This window comes from Eucalyptus grandis, chromosome 3, assembly GCF_016545825.1.
Source record: "Eucalyptus grandis isolate ANBG69807.140 chromosome 3, ASM1654582v1, whole genome shotgun sequence".
In the NCBI taxonomy this organism is placed as follows: Eukaryota; Viridiplantae; Streptophyta; class Magnoliopsida; order Myrtales; family Myrtaceae; genus Eucalyptus; species Eucalyptus grandis.
The window spans coordinates 66975423-66982512 of record NC_052614.1 but is presented as its reverse complement, the minus strand read 5'-3'; positions in this window follow the sequence as shown (position 1 = coordinate 66982512).

Below are 7090 nucleotides of genomic sequence, written 5' to 3'. Positions count from 1 at the left end.
TTTTGGTTCATTTTTATTGATATGTCATTTATATTAAACAATGTACATCATATGGTGTAGATATATTTGATTTTCTTATTGCAATAATCAAATAATGGATGTGATATATCAAAATCTTTTGAATTTCATATTCTATCATACTCGATTTTATGTTAATTAAAAATCCGGATGACCAAACGTAGCATTAGTCCTAGATGGAACCCATCACTCTCTAACAACCATTTATTAACCGATCGTTGGTCAGTTTCTCAGGACCCGTTACGATGACTCACGCCGAATCCAAATCTCAATCGGCGGCGATAGGGAAGCGCGTCGTCATGATTCCACATCCGACTCTTCCGGCGACGCCTGCAAATCTGAATCCACCACAGGCAAGTGCAATCCCAAATCGGCGATGGCGAAATCCTCTGCCTAGACGGTTCCGATGGAGTTTTAGAGGCAGCAGAATATGGTGTGTGGTGTAAATAAACCGCTATATTGAATTTGATTCTCTGGCGGGGTCTGGCCTGGTCTGTCAAAATGTTTTTAGCCTTCTTTTTTTTTTTTTTTTTTCTGGTCATGTTTTAGCTACGTGTGGCTCCAATATATATAATGTTATACATTCGTGTGTTATATATTTCGAGCCCTAGATTCCATTTGTGAATATCGCTCGCGCGCGATCGACGACTGAGGATCCACTTGCCAATCTTCTCGGCAGGGAATGCCACACGACCGCGCAGCACAACGGTCGCACGACTGCCGCACGGTCACCGCACGACTGCCGCACGACCGTTTACGACTGCCGCACGACAGCCGCCACCGACCGTCGCTGCAGAATTGCTGCCCACCGACTGCGGGAGGGGTTAGCGACCGATGGGCTGTAGACGGCGGTCGGCAAAAATTATTTGTGAAAATAATGATACTTTAGGTCATTATTTGAAATTTTCCCTTAATATTATAACTCAACATAAATAATATATGAATTCTAATATGAGAAATTCAAAATGACAAAAAATAACAATTTAGTTATTTCAATTTAATCTTATTTTTATTTATATATATTAGAACTTATATTTTTTATATTAATATAAATATATAATTATAAATATTACATTTATATTTATTACATATTTTTGTACCTAAATATTTTGGGTATATTAGTACAGTTTACTATTTAATAAAATTTTATTAGAGAATGATGGAGGGGACGAAAATAATAAAAAAAGAAATTAATTAACAAAGAGAGGAAAATAAAATAAAGTAGGTAATAGTGTCGCGAGAGATTTTTACCATCTCAATTTGTAAAATTTTTGGTTCATTTTTATTGATATGTCATTTATATTAAACAATGTACATGATATGATGTAAATATATTTGATTTTCTTATTGCAATAATCAAATAGTGGATGTGATATATCAAAATCTTTTGAATTTCATATTCTATCATATTCAATTTTATCTTAATTAAAAATCTGGATGACCAAACGTAGCATTAGTTCTAGATGGAACCCATCACTCTCTAACAACCATTCATTAACCGATCGTTGGTCGGTTTCTCAGACCCGTTACGATGACTCACGCCGAATCCAAATCTCAATCGGCGGTGACAGGAAGCGCGTCGTCGTCGATTCCACATCCGACTCGTCGGCGACGCCTGCAAATCTGAATCCACCACAGGCAAGTGCAATCCCAAATCGGCGACACGGCGAAATCTTCTGACTAGGCGGTTCCGATGGAGTTTTAGAGGCAGCAGAATATGGTGTGTGGTGTAAATAAACCGCTACGTTGAATTTGATTCTCTGGCGGGGTCTAGCCTGGTCTGTCAAAATGTTTTTAGCCTTTTTTTTTTTTTTCTGGGTCATGTTTTAGCTACGTGTGGCTTGCAATATATATAATGTTATACATTCGTGTGTTATATATTTCGAGCCCTAGATTCCATTTGTGAATATCGCTCGCTCGCGATCGACGACTTGAGGATCCACTTGCCGATCTTCTCGCAGGGAATGCCACACGACCGACGCAGCACGACCGGCCGCACGACCGTCCACGACCGTTGCACGATCGCCGCACGACCGCCGCACGACGACGCCGCACGACAATCCGCCACTCACCGTCGCTGCAGAATTGCTGCCCACCGACTGCGGGAGGGGTTAGCGACCAATGGGCTGTAGACGGCGGTCAGCAAAAAAATTATTTGTGAAAATAATCATACATTAGGTCATTATTTGAAATTTTCCCTTAATATTATAACTCAACATAAATAATATATGAATTCTAATATGAGAAATTCAAAATGACAAAAATAACAATTTAGTTATTTCAATTTAATCTTATTTTTATTTATATATATTAGAACTTAATTATATTTTTTATATTAATATAAATATATAATTATAAATATTACATTTATATTTATTACATATTTTTGTACCTAAATATTTTGGGTATATTAGTACAGTTTACTATTTAATAAAAATTTTATTAGAGAATGATGGAGGGAACGAAAATAATAAAAATAAATTAATTAACAAAGAGACGAAAATAAAATAAAGTAGGTAATAGTGTCGCGAGAGATTTTTACCATCTCAATTTGTAAAATTTTTGGTTCATTTTTATTGATATGTCATTTATATTAAACAATGTACATGATATGATGTAAATATATTTGATTTTCTTATTGCAATAATCAAATAGTGGATGTGATATATCAAAATATTTTGAATTTCATATTCTATCATACTCAATTTTATCTTAATTAAAAATCCGGATGACCAAACGTAGCATTAGTGCTAGATGGAACCCATCACTCTCTAACAACCATTATTTAACCGATCGTTGGTTGGTTTCTCAGGACCCGTTACGATGACTCACCCCGAATCCAAATGTCAATCGGCGGCGATAAGGAAGCGCGTCGTCATCGTCGATTCCACATCCGACTCGTCGGCGACGCCCTGCAAATCTGAATCCACCACAGGCAAGTGCAATCCCAAATCGGCGACAGGCGAAATCTTCTGACTAGGCCGTTCCGATGGAGTTTTAGAGGCAGCAGAATATCATGTGTGGTTTAAATAAACCGCTATGTTGAATTTGATTCTCTGGCGGGGTCTAGCCTGGTCTGTCAAAATGTTTTTAGCCTTTTTTTTGGGTCATGTTTTAGCTACGTGTGGCTTGCAATATATATAATGTTATACATTCATATGTTATATATTTCGAGCCCTAGATTCCATTTATGAATATCGCTCGCGCGCGATCGACGACTTCAGGATCCACTTGCCGATCTTCTCGCAGGGGAATGCCACACGACCGCGCAGCACGACCATCGCACGACCGCCACGCACCGCCGCACGACTGCCGCACGACCGTTATACGACTGCCGCACGACAATCGCCACCACCGTCGCTGCAGAATTGCTGTCCACTGACTGCGGGAGGGGTTAGCGACTGATGGGCTGTAGACGGCAATCGACAAAAAAATTATTTGTGAAAATATTGATACTTTAGGTCATTATTTGAAATTTTCCCGTAATATTATAACTCAACATAAATAATATATGAATTCTAATATGAGAAATTCAAAATGACAAAAAATAACAATTTAGTTATTTCAATTTAATCTTATTTTTATTTATATATATTAGAACTTAATTATATTTTTTATATTAATATAAATATATAATTATAAATATTACATTTATATTTATAACATATTTTTTGTACCTAAATATTTTGGGTATATTAGTACAGTTTACTATTTAATAAAATTTTATTAGAGAATGATGGAGGGGAAGAAAATAATAAAAAAGAAATTAATTAACAAAAGAGAGGAAAATAAAATAAAGTAGGTAATAGTGTCGCGAGAGATTTTTACCATCTCAATTTGTAAAATTTTTGGTTCATTTTTATTGATATGTCATTTATATTAAACAATGTACATGATATGATGTAAATATATTTGATTTTCTTATTGCAATAATCAAATAGTGGATGTGATATATCAAAATCTTTTGAATTTCATATTCTATCATATTCAATTTTATCTTAATTAAAAATCTGGATGACCAAACGTAGCATTAGTTCTAGATGGAACCCATCACTCTCTAACAACCATTAATTAACCGATCGTTGGTCGGTTTCTCAGGACCCATTACGATGACTCACGCCAAATCCAAATCTCAATCGGCGGCAACAGGGAAACGCGTCATCGTCGATTCCACATCCGACTCGTCGGCGACGTCCTGCAAATCTGAATCCACCACAGGCAAGTGCAATCCCAAATCGGCGACAGGCGAAATCTTCTGACTAGGCGGTTCCGATGGAGTTTTAGAGGCAGCAGAATATGTTGTGTGGTGTAAATAAACCGCTACGTCGAATTTGATTCTCTGGCGGGGTGTAGCCTGGTCTATCAAAATGTTTTTAGTCTTTTTTTTTTTTTTTTCTGGGTCATGTTTTAGCTACGTGTGGCTTGCAATATATATAATGTTATACATTTGTGTGTTATATATTTCGAGCCCCAGATTCCATTTGTGAATATCGCTCGCGCGCGATCGACGACTTGAGGATCCACTTGTCGATCTTCTCGGCAGGGAATGCCACACGACCGCTGCAGCACGACCGTCGCACGACCGCCGTACGATCGCCGCACGATCGCCGCACGACCGTTGCATGACTGCCACACGACAGTCGCCACTAACCGTCACTGCAGAATTGCTACCCACCGACTGTGAGATGGGTTAGCAACCGATGGGCTGTAGACGGCGGTCGGCAAAAAAATTATTTGTGAAAATAATGATACTTTAGGTCATTATTTGAAATTTTCCCTTAAAATTATAACTCAACATAAATAATATATGAATTCTAATATGAGAAATTCAAAATGACAAAAAATAACAATTTAGTTATTTCAATTTAATCTTATTTTTATTTATATATATTAGAACTTAATTATATTTTTTATATTAATATAAATATATAATTATAAATATTACATTTATATTTATTACATATTTTTTGTACCTAAATATTTTGGGTATATTAGTACAGTTTACTATTTAATAAAATTTTATTAGAGAATGATGGAGGGAAGAAAATAATAAAAAAAAAATTAATTAACAAAGAGACGAAAATAAAATAAAGTAGGTAATAGTGTCGCGAGAGATTTTTACCATCTCAATTTGTAAAATTTTTGGTTCATTTTTATTGATATGTCATTTATATTAAACAATGTACATGATATGATGTAAATATATTTGATTTTCTTATTGCAATAATCAAATAGTGGATGTGATATATCAAAATCTTTTGAATTTCATATTCTATCATATTCAATTTTATCTTAATTAAAAATCTGGATGACCAAACGTAGCATTAGTTCTAGATGGAACCCATCACTCTCTAACAACCATTAATTAACCGATCGTTGGTCGGTTTCTCAGACCCGTTACGATGACTCACGCCAAATCCAAATCTCAATCGGCGGCAACAGGGAAACGCGTCATCGTCGATTCCACATCCGACTCGTCGGCGACGTCCTGCAAATCTGAATCCACCACAGGCAAGTGCAATCCCAAATCGGCGACGGTCAAATCTTCTGACTAGGCGGTTCCGATGGAGTTTTAGAGGCAGCAGAATATGTTGTGTGGTGTAAATAAACCGCTATATTGAATTTGATTCTCTGGCGGGGTCTAGCCTGGTCTGTCAAAATGTTTTTAGCCTTTTTTTTTTTTTTTTTTTTTTTTTTCTGGGTCATGTTTTAGTTACGTGTGGCTTGCAATATATATAATGTTATACATTCGTGTGTTATATATTTCGAGCCCTAGATTCCATTTGTGAATATCGCTCGCGCGATCGACGACTTGAGGATCCACTTGCCGATCTTCTCGGCAGGGAATGCCACACGACCGCCGCGCACGACCGGCCGCACGACCGCACGATCACCGCACGACTGCCGCACGACCGTTGCACGACTGCGCACGACAATCGCCACGACCGTCGCTGCAGAATTGCTGCCCACCGACTGCGGGAGGGGTTAGCGACCAATGGGCTGTAGACGGCGGTCAGCAAAAAAATTATTTGTGAAAATAATGATACATTAGGTCATTATTTGAAATTTTCCCTTAATATTATAACTCAACATAAATAATATATGAATTCTAATATGAGAAATTCAAATGACAAAAAATAACAATTTAGTTATTTCAATTTAATCTTATTTTTATTTATATATATTAGAACTTAATTATATTTTTTATATTATTAAATATATAATAAATATACATTTATATTTATTACATATTTTTTGTACCTAAATATTTTGGGTATATTAGTACAGTTTACTATTTAATAAAATTTTATTAGAGAATGATGGAGGGGAAGAAAATAATAAAAAAGAAATTAATTAACAAAAGAGAGGAAAATAAATAAAGTAGGTAATAGTGTCGCGAGAGATTTTTACCATCTCAATTTGTAAAATTTTTGGTTCATTTTTATTGATATGTCATTTATATTAAACAATGTACATGATATGATGTAAATATATTTGATTTTCTTATTGCAATAATCAAATAGTGGATGTGATATATCAAAATCTTTTGAATTTCATATTCTATCATATTCAATTTTATCTTAATTAAAAATCTGGATGACCAAACGTAGCATTAGTTCTAGATGGAACCCATCACTCTCTAACAACCATTCATTAACCGATCAGTGGTCGGTTTCTCAGGAACCGTTACGATGACTCACGCCAATCCAAATCTCAATCGGCGGCGACAGGGAAGCGCGTCGTCGTCGATTCCACATCCGACTCGTCGGCGACGCCCTTCAAATCTGAATCCACCACAGGCAAGTGCCATCCCAAATCGGCGATGGCGAAATCTTCTGACTAGGCGGTTCCGATGGAGTTTTAGAGGCAGCAGAATATGGTGTGTGGTGTAAATAAACCGCTACGTTGAATTTGATTCTCTGGCGGGGTGTAGCCTGGTCTATCAAAATGTTTTTAGTCTTTTTTTTTTTTTTTTTTCTGGGTCATGTTTTAGCTACGTGTGGCTTGCAATATATATAATGTTATACATTCGTGTGTTATATATTTCGAGCCCTAGATTCCATTTGTGAAT